Raw genomic sequence first — 17433 nt, 5'->3', positions numbered from 1 at the left:
GGCCTGTTGGTTTTAGTGCGTTACTCCTGTCCACCTATTAAATCCTTCTCTGTCTAAAAGGCAATTGATTGATGAGTCAGTATGAACATTATCTGCATCTAAATGATATAGTCACACCATAGTAACATGCCAGGCTCATGACTCCGCAAATCAGAGGACCATAGATAGAAAACAGTCTCTGTGGCTGCCCACTTCGAGCCAGGATGGAAGGGATTTCAACCGCCAGGCCCCCAGCAAGGGAGTAGCTCACAACTGATCATATTTCACAATCACAGTGCGGACCCACGGAGTGGGCAGCAGGTGGGATGGATCGTATCAAGGAACAACCACTCCTTCACTGTGCTTGGGAGAGCTCCTCCTGGCTTCCTGATGGGCAGCCAAGGGCAACGCCACAAAATGCCTTTATTGTTGAGCTGCATTTTTTAAAATGAACCTTAGGAGAATCTGCTTTAGCTTTTAGGAAAGACAATGAGAGGAAGCTTCAAAATCTGCAAGTGGTTTTCTGTTATGGTGGGTGTGGTTTGTGAGTACTGTCCTGCCGGACTTCTGCCTGAGATTCATTTTCTCTCTCTCTCTCTCTCTCTCTCTCTCTCTCTCTCTCTCTCTCTCTCTCTCTCTCTCTCTCTCTCTCTTTCTCTCTCTGTCTCTTCCTCTCCTCTCCTCTCCTCTCCTCTCTTCTCTTTCCCTCACTCTTGCTATCTCTCGTTCTCTCTCTCATTCTCCTGTTCATTGTTACATCTATATGTTTTGTCTTTTTTTTTTCCTTTTTCTGTGTTTCTGTTTTTAACTGACACTTACTTGTGTCCACTTATGGGTGCAGCATGACACTTCAGTATATATTTGCAATACGTGAAGTGCAAGCCAGGATGATCGGTATATCTTAGACATTTTCCATTTGTATTGGGAGCATTTACTGGCTGGTCAGTGGTTGTTCATTGGCATCATAGTGTCATTTAGCGCATGGAAGCTATTCTCTCAGAGTTGACTTGGTGGCAGGGCTCTTGCCTGGACATGCAGGCATCTGAGTGCCATCCGTATTCCAAAAGCCACCCTCCTGTGCGGCTGCACACTGTGCCTCCTCACTCAGAACAAGCCATGTCCAGAGTGCACTCAGGGCCTCCCTATCCGAAAGAGACCTTGACCATCTCAGGCCTGCACTGCCTGCCCATCCTCCTAGTACAGAGTTAAGTGAACGCAGGATCCAGCGCCTCCCTTCTAGTAATAAGGCTTCTCACTGCTCCACAACATCAAAAGCAAGTTTTCTATGATATAATCTCTTAATTAATGTCTCTTAATTAAAATGCCCTCAAGCACCAACATTTTTTACCATTGTGAGTTTAAGAAACTACTATTAAAATGAAGTCAAATTAAGACAAAAAGGCCACCAACAGATTGGGAAAGGATCTTTACCTATCCCTAAATCAGAAAGGGGACTAATATCCAATATATATAAAGAACTCAAAAAGGTGGACTCCAGAAAATCAAATAACCCCATTAAAAAAATGGGGCTCAGAGCTAAACCAAGAATTCTCACCTGAGGAATACCGAATGGCTGAGAAGCATCTGAAAAAATGTTCAGCATCCTTAATCATCAGGGAAATGCAAATCAAAACAACCCTGAGATTCCACCTCACACCAGCCAGAATGGCTAAGATCAAAAATTCAGGTGACAGCAGATGCTGGCGAGGATGTGGAGAAAGAGGAACACTTCTCCATTGTTGGTAGAATTGCAAACTTGTACAACCACTCTAGAAATCAGTCTGGCGGTTCCTCAGAAAATTGGACATAGTACTACTGGAGGATCCCGCAATACCTCTCCTGGGCATATATCCAGAAGATGTCCCAACCGGTAAGAAGGACACATGCTCCACTATGTTCATAGCAGCCTTATTTGTAATAGCCAGAAGCTGGAAAGAACCCAGATGCCCCTCAACAGAGGAATGGAGTCAGAAAATATGGTACATTTACACAATGGAGTACTACTCAGCTATTAAAAAGAATGAATTTATGAAATTCCTAGGCAAATGGATGGATCTGGAGGGCATCATCCTGAGTGAGGTAACCCAATCACAAAAGAACTCACACGATAAGTACTCACTGATAAGTGGATATTAGCCCAGAAACTTAGGATACCCAAAATATAAGATACAATTTGCAAAACACATGAAACTCAAGAAGAACGAAGACCAAAGTGTGGACACTTTGCCCCTTCTTAGAATTGGGAACAAAACACCCATGGAAGGAGTTACAGAGACAAAGTTTGGAGCTGAGAGGAAAGGATGAACCATCTAGAGACTGCCATACCCAGGGATCCATCCCATAATCAGCCTCCAAACGCAGACACTATTGCATACGCCAGCAAGATTTTGCTGAAAGGACCCTGATATAGCTGTCTCTTGTGAGGCTATGCCGGGGCCTAGCAAACACAGAAGTGGATGCTCACAGTTAGCTATTGTATGGATCACAGGGCCCTCAATGGAGGAGCTAGAGAAAGTACCCAAGGAGCTAAAGGGGTCTGCAACCCTATAGGTGGAACAACAATATGAACTAACCAGTACCCCCCAGAGCTCATGTCTCTAGCTGCATATGTATCAGAAGATGACCTAGTCGGCCATAATTGGAAAGAGAGGCCCATCAGTCTTGCAAACTTTATATGCCTCAGTACAGGGGAATGCCAGGGCCAAGAAGTAGGAATGGGGGGTAGAGGAGTGGAGTAGAGGGGGGGAGGGTATGGGGGACTTTTAGGGTAGCATTGGAAATGTAAATGAAGAAAATACCTAATTAAAATAAAAAATAAAAATAAATAAAGTCAAATTAATTTCAAGCTGAAAGGCCTTAGAGATCTAATCTTTCACACTGTGGGCTATGGTCAGCTGGGGTCTGAGATTTTGTTGTTTCCTTCTGGGAGTTTCTTGCTACTGTGTTACACTTGTTCCCCAAAGTTTATGTCTGCTGATCTTCCCACAATTTTATTGTTTATATTACAAAAGACTCAATGATAAGAATGTAGATGAAGGGGGATCCCAAGATTGGTGTTGATCTCCTTAAAAAGAAGCAGCTTTGGTGACACATACCATAGTCGCAAGGTCTGGTTTCAAATCTTGCGCCGTCATGGAAGTTATCGGAGCCTCCTGAATGTGTCCAGGTGGAACGAGTGTTTGGTAACTGGCAGTCAGCAGAGCGGTTCCCTCTGCAGCTGAGTTTTCCATCCCTGTGCAGAGCCCATCAGTTTGTTGCCTTGAGCACGGAGGCAGGGGCCAAGAGTGTCCACAGACTGTAGACGAGGAAGCCAAGTTAGGAGACAGAAGGACAGGCCATGAACTCCAGCACGTCACATGGTGAGGATCAAATTCTCCCATGTGAATGGCGCACATCTGTGAGCCATCGATTACTCTTAAGACAGAGCCCAGCTTTGAGGTTATGAGGAAGGTGGGTGTCATGGCACCTAGCGACTAAGACAATACATAATCATAAAATTACCTCCCCCTTCCCTGGCCTTGGCAATGCGCTGAACCCACAGGGAGTTTGCTTCACAAGTCAATAAAGATGTATGCTCTTTAGTAATAGCTAGAGGCCTGAACTTCACTTTCTCCCACGTGGAGAAAGCTGAACTGGAGATTTTTAAGAAGCCTTGGCACAATTCTTAGAGACTGCCTTGGGACACACAGCATCCAGACAGACAGTGTGACTTATGCCCTTGACCTTCTCCCCATCTGCCTTGTCTCCTGGGATGTGGTGCTGGCCCTCATGTTGGATGATGGTGAGCCATGCCCACAGAGAGCACACACGCAGATCTAGAAAAGTAACATGGGGTAGAAAAGTCTGTGTCTGTCAGGCCATACTGGGAACAGCCTGGCAGGAAGAGTCTACACCCGCAGCCAAGATGCAGGAGCAGAAGTTGTTTCAGAACCAAGGCATCAGAAGGAGCGACAGGGTTCATTAACTGATTCGGTAGATAGTAATAACCACACGGTCAATGCCCCATGCCATGCGGATGCTTAGTAGACACACAAGAAGCACAAGCACACAGGAATGAACCAGGAGCCATGCTTGGCCATGTGGAGAGTATTCAGCCAGGTAGAAAGAAGTCATGATGGCCCCACAGGGCCCCTGCCTGGGGAACACATAACTGTCCCATCTCCAGTGACACATCTGTCTCTTTCTTCAAGAAAGGGCTGCCCGGCTCCTATTCCACAGAACACATTTCTTAGATGTATCTTAGGAAACAGTCTGTCTTGTGAAACTAATTTGACTTCAGTGCTGTACCTGGCTGAACATGCAGCCCCATCCCCTCCCCACAGTGTGTCCTATTGAACTAGTTTTGATTGTCATCCTCCAACCATAGTTTGAAAAGGAGAAACCTGGCGGTTTGGGGCTTCAGAGATTTGTTTCTGGGGGCAAACATCACTGTGAATATGACAGAAATCAGAACAAAGGTTTCTGAGGGGTCAGACATTACAGAGCCTCACCATGCAGCATAGAAAGGGCTCCAGTGATGTCTAGGGTAGCAATCTGACTTTCTCATGCATTCCATTCACATGCCCTCTGTGTGACAGAAAGATGAACTGGTTCATAGATTCCCAGCCCAGAGCCCAGTCCAGGCCCCAGTAGTCAACGCTAAGCTGTGAGGAACACGCCCCGCTCTCCGCCCCAGCCCCTCTTGAGGTGTGGAGTTGTCAGGGCTCCAGCACACATTCCACACACCCTAAAGAAACATTAGTTCCCACATCCGGGCCTTCAAATAGAGATGACCACTTGAAACTGTTTCCCAGTGGAGCTGAAAGGACTGTTTTATTATCATCAAAACCTCAGCCTTCAGCACACAGCTTTTGTTTCTCAGGACCGGCCACAGTGTGCCTTGGCCCTCGAGCCCCAACCCCAGCATGCCCTGGCTCTGGCCCCAGTAAGTCCTGGCCCCAGCAAGCCTGGCCCCAGCAAGCCCCAGCCTCAGAGAGCCCTGACCCCAGCTAGCCTCGCCCTCACCTCTCACTTCTCTGTTGCCCTTTCTCTTGTTTTTCTGTCTGAGTGGCTTCTGTGTCGTGAGCCGCTTGCAGGTCTGGTTCTGTGACCATTAGTTATAGCCTATTTGAGACTTGTCTTAACAACACTCCCTAGTGAAACGGAGCACTCTTCAGCTTCCAACATTAACAAGGACGAGGCTTTAAGAAACTTTTGTGTGATTTCTGCACAAACAGAAATCACCAGACTAGGGGTTCCAGCCACACCTGTGAGAGTCCTGCCCGGGGCACTTGTTCATGGCTTTCTTAGAATGAACAGTCTCGGTGACGGTTTATCCAGAAAATTCCTCTTAACAACCCAACATTCTGTCCAAAGTCACTGGCCTAATTGACCAATGGTCTGAGTCATTGGCATCTCTCGGGCCTGTGTTCCTAACAAGCCTGCACTGAGAGCCTCCAAGGACACATGCAGACTGAAACAGAAAGCCTTAAACAGGGGGATGGGGGCCCAACTGCCTGTGTGCTTACGTGCTTACAGAAAACAAGTGTGCCCCTAAATAATGGAGCTTACTTCATACAGAATAATGTAAAGACAGGCAATAATCATGCCTAAATGCTCTTTATTTGGTTTTAATTTTTAATTTTCCTTTCAGTTTATTTTGATATGTTAATGGAATATAGGGTTTCAATCTACATATTCATTGAAGAGTAATCATACCAGGGTAATTAGTCTGTCCATCATCTCAGATATTTATTGTTCTTTTGTGGGAAGGACAGTAAAGATCTTATCCTATAGCTAATTGAAATGGGCAACCCTTGTTCCTTACTACATGGCTCATAATGGCCAAGATATAGAGCCAGTGTGTCCATCAATGAATGGATGGCTGTTTTAAAATATGATATATATATTTATATATATATAATATGATATGATGTGGTGTATGATATAAATGTGATAGATACATATTTATTTAAAGTATGATATATATTCATTTATAATATGATATATGATATAAATATGATACATACATATTTATTTAAAATTATATATCTGTGTTTATATATTATATGGAATCAGCCAGACATAAAGAGATGAATGTAACATGATCTCTCTTACACACTGAATCTGAAACCATCACACCAAAGACTTCTTAACTCTTTAAGAGGAATTCAGGTGCATACCTCATTTAAAATTAAAAAGACAAAAAGCACAAAGTTTTAGACTTGAAAAAAATTTAAGTCCCTCCATCTATCCTCATTGGTTTTTTAGGAATCTTTAGTAGCAAAAAGTTGGAACCTGAGAAAGAAATGTGTCTAAGTGACCTGTGTCCCTACACATGGGCCTGGATCATGTATGCAGAAGTCACTGCCAACAGCATGGAGCAGCGTTGGTAACTTGGAAGGCTGTGTGCAGTTCTCAGCTGAAGAAAACCAATACTAGAATTAAACACATAAATACTTAAGGTCACCTCTTTCTCTTTTTTTTTCAGGCTCAGCTCTTTGAAAAGAAAGAGTTTTGACCTGATTTCCATACATGTTCCACGGTGCTGGCTTTTCGCTAAAAGGGCAGGCTATCCAAAGCTTAGCAATCAACTCTGTACCTCCACCCCAGACAGGGCTCAGCACACAGTCACGGAGTCACCACGTGACCTCAACATGGCAGCGTGCTCTCACCTTCAGACAGCACACTGCACAGGACCTACTTTGAGGATCTGTTGCACTGTCCAGTACTTCCTGAGACACTTTATCTGCCCCCATTTGAGGGTTAAAAAAGAAATGAGTGTCAATTCCGTTTATCCTGTCTTTTGGCTTCACTGTTGGAGATTTCCTGATGCTAGACTCTCCACTGCCACTGAGCGTCTGAGAGTACCTGCCCTCAGCTGTGTCTAGGGAGCCAATTTATCTCTATTTTATTCATTTATTAGATTTATTCTCTCTTTTTTTTGTTAAATAAAAGAGGATCCCACTTGTGTACTAAGGCAAGCTTAATTAAAGAAGATGGAGACTAATGAAAGCTTCTATTCCTTTAGCCCTGAAGCATGCAAAGGCAGGTCTCTCCCTCTCCTGTTCTCGTGACAGAAGGCAGGCGGATCCTCCAGGTTGCCGAGCCACTCCAGAGTCTTCCCTTCCTCTCTTTGATTGCCTTTTCTTTAGCCCCCTCCACACAGGCTGCACAAGAGTACCTGCACTGTCTTCTGAGAGTTCTCTTGGAAGAATGCTCTGGACCACAGCCAGGGGGAGGCTCTTGGGTTGAGGACATCTGTGACATTCCTCCCTTCTGTGGCTTAAGCACTTTATCCCCGTGCCTTTTCTCAGCTCCTCCAGCAACAGAGCATGAAAACTGTGCCCGGGACCAGGGACCAAAAGTCCCAGCAAACACAATGAGTGGCTCAGCTTCGTAGACTGATAATCTCTGTGCTTCTGATTCTTTCTTTCCTGTTACAGTTACTCATCAGGGGCCTAATCTATACGTGCTCCGCTCAGACCTGTCTTGTCTGCCTTTACCAAGCCGCCTTCACCACTGGAGCCCATGCGTTCCCAGTCACAGGGGTACTACAGCCAGCCGAAAGGCTTTGCTCAGCTGCTGTGGAGGCACAATTCTGGAACAGTGCTGAGTGCGATCCACAGAGAGCAAATCCAAATAACAATCTGCGTAGACAGGGTCCCCAGAAACACTCCCTGAGGTATGGCAGTGCCGAGCTATGTGAGCAGTTCTCTGCCGTTGATCTCACCCATAACCACACTTTGCTTGTACAATCAGATCTTTGAAAGCTGGCCCTAATATTCCTTCAGTATGTAGGCATGCTTCCTATCAGTAACTCGTTCAAGCCACCCTCCACTCCAGGAAGTCTTAAAGGAGAGTGGCCACTGTAGAGTGAGTGTGTGAGTGCATCTTGCAAACCAGTTCTGCCAGCAGCCTCTCAGTCAACATTAGCTATGACACTACTCATCAAGAACACACCTCCCCCAGTGACTTTGTCCCACACACAGTGACCGCTCACAGAGTACTCACGGAGCATCTTGAAAGCAGTGTGTTCTGCACCTGTCACGGCTTCCTTCCGGAAGGATGTACCAAGAGCTGCCTGTGTCTCACCCAAATCCCAGACTCCCTTCATTCAGAGTACAAAGATTGTCATCACTGTAAACGTTAGGACAAATGTAAATTCAGGTTAAATAGAAAATTAACTCGATCACAAACTGGAAGCAGCATCTATTTCACCTTGGGGGGGGGGGGGAGGACAATGTTTAAAACCTTGACCGTGCCCACACTCTCATATAAAAACACATACATACAGGAAGCACAAATGAACAAAATTGAAGACATCCTCTGTGAATGCCCCCCCCCAAAAAACTTGACAAGCTTAGATCTTAAAGATACTATTTTATTTTCTTATATAAAGTTCTGGGGGGTTGAGTGGGCTAAGGAAATTGGTATTCAGAAACTCAATTTATTCCTAAAATCTTCTTCATCTTTTTGTTTTTTGTTTTGCTGTTGCTGGTACTTATGATATAGTTAATGATAGGATGAAAATGCAAGAACTTTATTCTACTAAAGATACGTTGAAGAAAAATCAAAATCATCAAAGTATTTGAAACAAGAGAGAAGGAAGAAATTACAACAGTGGCTAATTGTCAAAGGTTCAACTTATTGGAACTAATTAATGGGGAAAACCATGGCCGTCAGTTGAGTATATCTTTATTAAGAGAAATATGGGGCTGGAGATATGGCTCGGTGGTTGAGTGCTAGCTTTGCAAATCCCCATAACTCACACACAGAGGCAGTGGTGGAGGCATGTGCCTGTATCCCCACCCAGCAATGGTAGCCCTAGTAGCCTCTGTGCTAGTGAGCCTCACCTACATGCTAAAGCTCCAGGCCAGTGAGAGAGCTTGTATCAAACAAAAGATAGAAGGTCCCAAGGGACACTTGAGCATGTCCTCTGTCTTCTACACACATCATGCCCACAGGTACCCAGAAACCCTCACATAAATGTATGTCCACACACACGTACCAAAAAACACAATACATGCTATATAATTTTCAGACTTTTGTATTTTAAAGTATTTCCTAATTACTTGGGGGGGGTCCCTAATAATTTTGTAATTGAAAAAATAGAGTAAAAACTGCATTATTAACCTAAATGAGAGTTGCAACCAAAATTATGGACAGACGTTTCTGAGGATATGTATGTGTGTATGTATGTGTCTATGTTTGTGGCTTATATAAATTTATAGCGTACTCCTAATTAAGTCCAACTTAGCCTTTCACTGTTGAATTTTAAACCAGAGTTTCATATGTTTGTGTTATACTCAGAAACAAATAATCCTTGAAACTAGTAAGAGAAAAACATACATCTTTTCATTTCAGCCCAAAAGGAGAGGTGTGGGTGGTGTGGGGTAGAGGCACGTGACTGAAAGACAAGGTAGGAAGGAAATGTGGGCTGGCTCCAGGTCTGGGAGTAACACACAGCAAGTCCCTGTGGAAGAAGTACAGCCATGCACCTGCCAGTCAGAGTGCGTGCCAACCCTGCAGTAAGAACAGCCCCTGTGGGGAAAGTAGGGATTGTCCATTGCATGGAATTCAGGGGACTCAAAAGTGAAAACACTGTCTAACCACAGTAAGCCACACCTTCTGATATGCCTTCTGAAAAGGCATACTTTTTTATACCTTTGACACCAAGTTCCTTCTCTTTTAGACTCAACAACTAAAATTCCAGGGGACTGGGGAACATTTCCTTACTCCATAGAATTCTAGACGTGAAGGGGGTTTGCTTCAATGCTGTGCTTAGAAATCAGTATCTTGTTATATCACCATGTCCACTTCAAAATCTAGTTAAATAAAATACTCACCAGTTCCCCCCCCCCCGTCGTAAAATAATTACATTTGTCTCTCTCTCTCTCTCATTAGTGGTCTCTCCTTGTTTCTTGTAAATAGTCATTTTCCCGAGACAAGTCTTCGTATTTGGAACATGAGCAGATCGTACCCCGTGTACCGAGCCACCTCGGTTCTGACGCTTCCTTTCTGCAGCCGAAACCAAAGACTATTCAAAAGATTCTACACTTGCCATAAGTAGCCTCAGGGGAGAGCAAATGACTCCATCAAATAAGTGATGTTAGAGATAATTAATGTGGAAACCAGCTGTGCTCCCTGCCAAAGTTATCACACCCGAGCTTGAGGCAGAATGGCACCTTCTACTTTGGCTTCTACTGGCTTCTGCAAAAAAGAAAAAGACACTAACTCTGAAGTCGCGAGTCTGAGTGTTATGCCATTACATACTGAAAAAAAATCACATAAGGTCTTGTAATAAAACCGTTCTCCAAAGCCACTGAAGGGATGTCTAATTCCCTGACTGTTGACTCTATAATGCCTACTTTAGTTCATCACCAACAGCATCAGTACCAATAATGGATCAGAAATTTAGGGCCTTTTTTTTTCTGTACATAGCAGGAGCTTTTACAATTAATGCATGAATCCCAGGCATGACTCTTGGCACTGCCATACTGTGCCTCACGTGGCTTCTTGTTCTGGTGGCATGAGCCTGTGGCCAGAGAACACCCCAAAGCCTAGGCTGGGTTGCTGTCAGCCAAGTACCCTGGATTTTCAGTTGGTATGTCATCTCAGGGTACCTCCTCTTCCCTCCTCTGTCTTTGCACCACCACCTCTGTGACCCTCTAATCCACACCATCGCTGATTGATCCCAGCACTTCAATAGTCAAGCATACACGGGGCTCCTGATATGGGACTGTCCCAAGCTAGATCTTTCCACCCATGCAAAGGGTCTTAGCGTATCATAGTATATTTCTAACTCCATCCCTCTCTGTTTTGATAAGTAACACTTCTTTCTTTGTTTATTTATTTTTAATTATTTGTTTGAGAGAGAGAAGAAAAGAAGAGAGAGCGAGAGAGAGCGAGAGTGAGAGAGAGAACACGAGAGAGTGAGAGAGAGCAAGAGAGCGAGCGAGAGCATGAGAGAGAGAGAGAGGGAGAGAGAGAGAGAGAGAGAGAGAGAGAGAGAGAGAGACTTTTGCAATGCCTTTTTCTGTCCAGCAAATTTCTGGCCAATTCTGTCTCCCATCCCCCATCTTTTCCTCGCAGTAATGGGCACCACTACATTCAGCCTTTCACATGGCTTCTGGCGACTGAACTCGGGTCGTCAGGCCTGAGCAACAAGCACTTTCACACACTGAGCCAACCCTTCCCCTTCTCTGAATAAATGTGGCACGTGGCACTCTCATTGCAAGCCACTATCTGTGTTCGGTATTTCCCTGTATACTAAAAGCCGCTTTCTTCTTTCTACTCTAGACACTGGCGTGTGTCTGAGACTTGCAAGAGGCTCCGGTGATCCTCAGACGTAGCCCCATTTTTTTTTCCTCTCAGCTCACTGTGCCGATTCCTCCCATCCTCTGCCTTCTATGGTTGCCGATAACCGCTCACGGTGAAGGCTGAGCCACATCTGGAGGAAACACCACAGTGCAGCCTCTACCTAAACCTACTGAGACTGTAAATCACACTCACTCCTCCTCACCTTGTCTTTCTCACCCAGGCACGGAATCTGTCAGGACAGCTGGCCTTCTGCATGAGTCTTTAACGCCTGTCCTCTCCTCATAATCGCACAATTCTTCTGAAAAGTTCATCTCTTTCTCCAAGAGGACCCCCTGCGTGCCCCCTTCCTCTCTCAGAGGGTACCAAGCCACAACCTTGGAGCGTTCCACCTTGACCAGAACCCACAGCCCCAGCCTTCACCCTCAGTCTTCACTAGAGCTGTGGGTGTCCCATGGGTATCCCATGAGCTCAGTGAAGTCTCCAGCAGCCATATGTCCCTGCTTATGCAGCGAATGATATTCTCTCATCCCACTTCACCCTCCACCGATCCATTGATATGTTCTGGTCTCCGGAAAGCCTTCTTGCATCCTCAAAAGAAGGTGTGAAGACATTTTGTGGATTTCTTTCAGAATTTTCAGTTTATAACTAAAACTAAAGGCATGCAGGACAGCTCTTGGGGTAAAAACATTTGGCTTTAAACCTGGTGACCTGAGTTCAGTCCCCAGGATGCACATGATGGAAGGAGAAAAACAACTTTCATAGACTGTCTTCTGACCTCCATATGTGAGCTATGGTGTGAACACACACACACACAAATAAAAGGTCATTTAAAACATAAACATCTTCTTAAGCATGTGAGTCTATCAATTGTAGGCAGGCAATAGTATATATCCCCCCCACACATAAAATAAAGATCTATATAACTAAAATTGGCAGTTTATGATATGTATTAAATGTATCTTAACTGTCTTACACAGATCAAAGCAAACCAAATCTCTATGTCTGAAAGGAAACACATGAAACCCTATCCCTGGATTTAATGCGAGAAAATGAGGTGTACTGTAAGACATTCTGGTCCCGTTTAAATGATTGCAGCATCTTACCTCCAGGAGTGCTGAACACAGGGTATCCCTACAGTGAACCAAAACACTAAGTGTGACCCCACAGCAAGATCTCTGAGCGGGCAGGCCATCCCGTCCTTCTAGGATCAGTAATCCAGCTGTGTCTCTTTCACTCCTGTAGTTCTTACTTCTGGGCAATGCCCTACAACCACACTGAGATGTGAAGAGGTCTCATTTAGTGCAAGAAAGGCAATTATGCATGCAGACTTCTCAGAGAGGTGGCTTTCTGCAGAGTCCACATATACATTAAACTCCAGGGAGTTAATACCGGGAAAGCCATTCATACTGCCTTTGGAAGGTCTCTGTCTCCGGGGCTCTGCCTATCTCAGTTGGACGTTGTCCTGGAACATGGGCCAGCTGTGGAAGGGCATGGGCTTGGGATTATGTCTACCGTAGACAAAGACTGGCCTCTGGGAAGTGGGGGAGGTGTTCTCATCCTTGCCACTGCACTGTTCACCCTTGCCTCTCTAGTGTCGCCTGCAGGATCCCAGACATACCTAGCTTCCGTAGCCAGGCTGAGGCTGGGCTGGTGCTGCAGGGACCATTTCATAGACCATTCACAGAGGAAGCGTCCAAAGAAATGATCCTGTCCCCATGACGGACATTAAGCACCATGTCAGTGAAGGGCTCAGAACAGTGGCCCAGGGAAGAGGTGACTTCTAGCCTAGTCCATTGAAACAGGTGTGAACTGTTGAATGACACACAGGGTAGGGTCTCCAAAGAGGCTTGGGAAAGAACAGGCTTAGAATTGTGCTCTTTATCAACTGTGAAATAGCAAGCAGGGTCAGGATTGCTAGGTTCGGGTTCATGGCATATGGGGTAGGGGTGGCGGTAGGGCTAAGGGACACACAGAGGACTGGGAGGGTACATAAGGCACTGTGACATTTTAGGTGCCATGAGAGAGGTGTCAGGTAAGGGGACACTGAAGGGAGGCAGACAGGAAGCCTTTGCTCTGGGAAAATTCCAGGTGGCTCTGAAGAGCTGAGGGCTGGCAGAGAAGTGAGCTTGCTGTGTTCATGAAGGGGAATGTTATTCTGTCTCAGCAGGAGGCCAACAGCCCAGTTATAGGAGAAACTGACCTGATGTAAAACGACTTTTCAAAGGGCTTTTCTGTGGGCCGCACAGGGTTTCGCTGCTGGCTTCCTCTTACGGCTCTAGGGTATACCCCTGTCTTCCTGACACTTGCTCTGTGGTTCTCTCAGAGGCCCTGGGATGGAATAGTCAGCTATGCTCCAGCCTCCTCGGCCTTCTAGCACTTGACTGGCTGAACCAGGAGCTTAGTGAGGGTGAGCAGAGGCCAGCTGCTGGGAGACCCTCCTTATCTTGAGAAGGAAAGAAGGACGGGAAGGAAAGGAAAGGAAAGACAATTTTTCTCAACTTCATGTCTCACTAGCTGTGTGTTCCAGCAACTGACCATGCTCCTCAGGCCTGTCTGTGATCCTAGAGCAAGGACAGATACAATAAGACTGACTTCATAGGATGGCTAATTGTAAATCTAATGAGATGGGACACTTAAAGTACTTCCAACAGCCGGGCAGTGATGGCACATGCCTTTAATCCTAGCACTCAAGAGGCAGAGGCAGGCAGATTTCTGAGTTCGAGGCCAGCCTGGTCTACAGAGTGAGTTCCAGGACAGCCAGGGCTATACAAAGAAACCCTGTCTCGGGGGGAGGGGGGGTGGAGTACTTCAAACAGCACCTTGGAAGTAAGAACCCCCACACACAAAAAGATGTTAAATTTTATTCTGTGTGCGCTGTGGCAGCATTGATATTTGCACCTTGCTTTTTAAAAACTCAAATAAGCCTCTATGAGTGTTCAAAGGACCTTGACTTTAGCTACCAAGAAAACATGCTATATAGAAATTCAAATGTGAAAAGAACATGGTATAGATTGCCTACAGGGTCTAAAATTATAATTTGTAGTATCCCTCACCTCCTGTGAACTAGAGAGCTCATCTTACACAATGGCGCCCATCCCTGTGTATCTCTTCATTGGCCTGGGATGGCATTTCTTCTTTCTTCCTGTGTCTTCATTCTTTGCAAGGCTGGATGGTGGTGAACAGCCCCTGGGAGCATTTCCTTCTCCATGCGTGCCAACCATTGTGAAGGAGATGGATGTATTATGACTGGTCTGCTGCTATTGATATTTCTAGACCCTACTTCTCAAATGATGGAGTCCCGTGGGAAGACAACTACTGAGCCTCTGTCCCACAGTGGGATCATCTTTCAGTAGTCTGCCTCAGCATCTCAGTGGCTTCCAATTCAGGCCACCCCCAGTGGAATCCAAGGCAGAGCTGCTGGTCACACCTGTTCAGACCTTAAGAGGGCCTTCCCGAGCCCCCGGGGTTCTTTTGCCTTGTTTGGGAAATTCTCATCCAAGGACAAGCAATTTCCTGTGCCTTTAGAGAAATTTCCAGTAACCCTAGAGGTTTAGGGCAGAGGACTAGGAACCCCCACATATCAGACCCATGGGACCCTTATACCCAGCACATGGTTGTAGACCCACTATGTTGGCTCATGATGGTCACTGTCACTCAGTGCCCTCCCACCAACTACTAAAGTCACATGTAGTAGCTATTGGTGACCATAAAGTTTGCTCCAATTTGGGGTTAGAGTGGGGCAGGAAACACTTATCTCTGCATGATAACATACCCAGGTATTGGTTAATAATTTGAATCAGGTTGTCAGGTTGAAATGAGGAAAATAAATGAGAAACAAGACTGTAGATCTTACACTAAAACCCCCCTTCTTCCAGGTGAAGGGGAGTAAGAAAATACATATCATCGGTTTACAAACCCCTTTATTTTAAAGACCATGCAAACTGGGTGTATAAACACTCAAAGCCCAGTGACCTCTAACTAGTTCCCATTTAGTGACATCTTTCTTAGTTAATAGAGCCTGTGGGCAGGGTCAGTCACATCAGTAGATTCAGAGCACAGCTCAGTGGGAAATGACTGGCAAATAGTGAACTTACTTTGACCACCAGGGTAATGGACTGAGCTAAGTTGGGAAACAAAGCCTTGGGCAGGTAAACTTGGGACTGAGATCTGCTTAGAGGTCAGGTTCAACATCACCACCCCAAGACCTGAATGATAACCATACTGGATCTTGAATGAGCCCCCTAAAGCATGGCCCCTTTCGAGAACTAATAAAGGTAATGACAATGGGTTCCTCAAGCTTCTACGGGTAGCCATAGAAGCATAAGTTAAAAGGGGGGAGTCAGAACCAAGACTGACTGTTAGCATTCCTCACGAGCACGCAGCTGTACACTCGTTCAAGGATCTGCTGCGCTACTGGCATTCTGTAAGAAAGCACAGTAGATCCAGGCATCACATTCCCGCCATAGGAGATTCCAATTCAATAATCGCGGAGTACTCATTGCCGGGAAGAGCTAAGAGAGGATAACCTTGCAAAGCACGGCAAAGGGCCGTGGTCTCAAACATGGCTGGGAAGTCTTGTGAGGACGTAGACAGGAAAGTGGGAGGACACGGGAACCCTTGACTCCCCCACTGTAGCTGTGGTCATCAAAATTATGTCCCCACGTTTCAGTATGTGGCACAGGCCTGTGTGCCTGATGAGGCCACCTCCGAGTTTCAGGGCTTTCTTCACACTGGGAAGACTGTTTGCACAGAGACAGACTCAGTGCAGAATTCTCCTACTGAATAAGTAACAAGCTGTTAGGTACACAATGAGAGCAAGGGACACGGTGATTGATAGAAGCTGATGTCTCCCTGTCCCTTCTGTAGCCTTCAATTAAAGTCACAGAAACCTTCAGTCTCTACAGCAGGAGAATGGCACGGACGTGCCTGGGGAATGGCTGAGGGGCTGGCATAGCTTCACAGGAGATGGCTGTGTATCCCCATCCCCAAAGTGATTAGACACAGAGATGTGGGGTACCTGAGCCTGCCTCTGCAGGGGTATAGGGCTGTGTTCTCCAAGTGGCATAGGGGAGAGAATAGCACATATGGCAGAGGGGAAGGAGTCAGAGCAATGGAACAAGAAGCTCAATACCACAGAAGCTCTATACCATGGGAGCTCTATCCCATTCTATATCATGGAAGACAGTTGCTAATTGATCCAGAGGAGCAGGGTAACTGGAGCGATCCCTCAGCGTGCTGCTATTTGCTATGTCCAGACATGCGCATGGAGATGAACTTTGATAATAGGAAATACACCTACCTTGTTTTCCCTCTGTGGCTTTGTTATTTATAAAATGTTTTAATTTCAAGGCCCTCAAAGTTGTCTTGAAATATGTTAGTGTAGTCATCTAAAGAAGGCAACAGTGAACCTCACTGTAACCAAGTAATTTGTCACAAGCCTCTCTCTCTCTCTCTCTCTCTCTCTCTCTCTCTCTCTGTCTGTCTCCCTCTCTGTCTCTGTCTGTCTCTCTCTCTCTCTCTCTCTCTCTCTCTCTCTCTCTCTCTCTCTCACACACACACACACACACACACACACACACACACACAGAGCATCCTTTAAGTGCAGGACGGCATCAGTTCTAAGTGTGCCCGAGGATTTCTGTGATCCTCCACAGAGAGCCTTCCCAAGCCTCTAAACTTGTATCTCCCTCATCCCCTTACATTTTTTTTCTTGTCTTCTATATGCTATCAGTTCTATACCCTTGGGCATGCATGAGCTTGAGGTAGAGTTTGTGTATATATATATATATATATATATTTTAAGCTCTAGTGGACTCCATGTGTAGGCAACATTAATTGGACTCAATAGTGGACTCCATGTGTAGGCAACATTAATTGGACTCAATGAGTTCTTTAAAAATAAATAAGTAGATGCAAAAGAGGAATAGGACATGGAAATGGGGGAGAGAAATATCATATTGACACTGGCATTCTGTAATACATACCCCACCTCCATGCCACCACATACCCCATCCCTACTCTTTTGTTTTTGTTTTTCGTTTTTTTTTTTGTTTTAGCCAAGCTACAGGAAAGAGTTTCCAATGCTCAGATCTCAAGTGGTTAAGGGAAGCTGGTGCCGGGCCGCATTCTGCGAGGAAGCGCCATGTTCAGTGG

The 17433-nt window shown here is 45.5% G+C and overlaps 1 protein-coding gene across 2 annotated transcripts in view; it reads left to right on the top strand.

Moving 5' to 3' along the window:
* Ptprm (protein tyrosine phosphatase, receptor type, M) overlaps positions 1–17433 on the top strand; it is a 687644-nt gene that overhangs the window by 610680 nt on the left and 59531 nt on the right. The window lies entirely within an intron of this gene.

Source organism: Mus musculus, chromosome 17 (assembly GCF_000001635.26).
Source record: "Mus musculus strain C57BL/6J chromosome 17, GRCm38.p6 C57BL/6J".
NCBI classification, from domain to species: Eukaryota; Metazoa; Chordata; class Mammalia; order Rodentia; family Muridae; genus Mus; species Mus musculus.
Note: the sequence above shows the minus strand (reverse complement) of the source record. Positions and strands in the feature narration are given on the sequence as shown.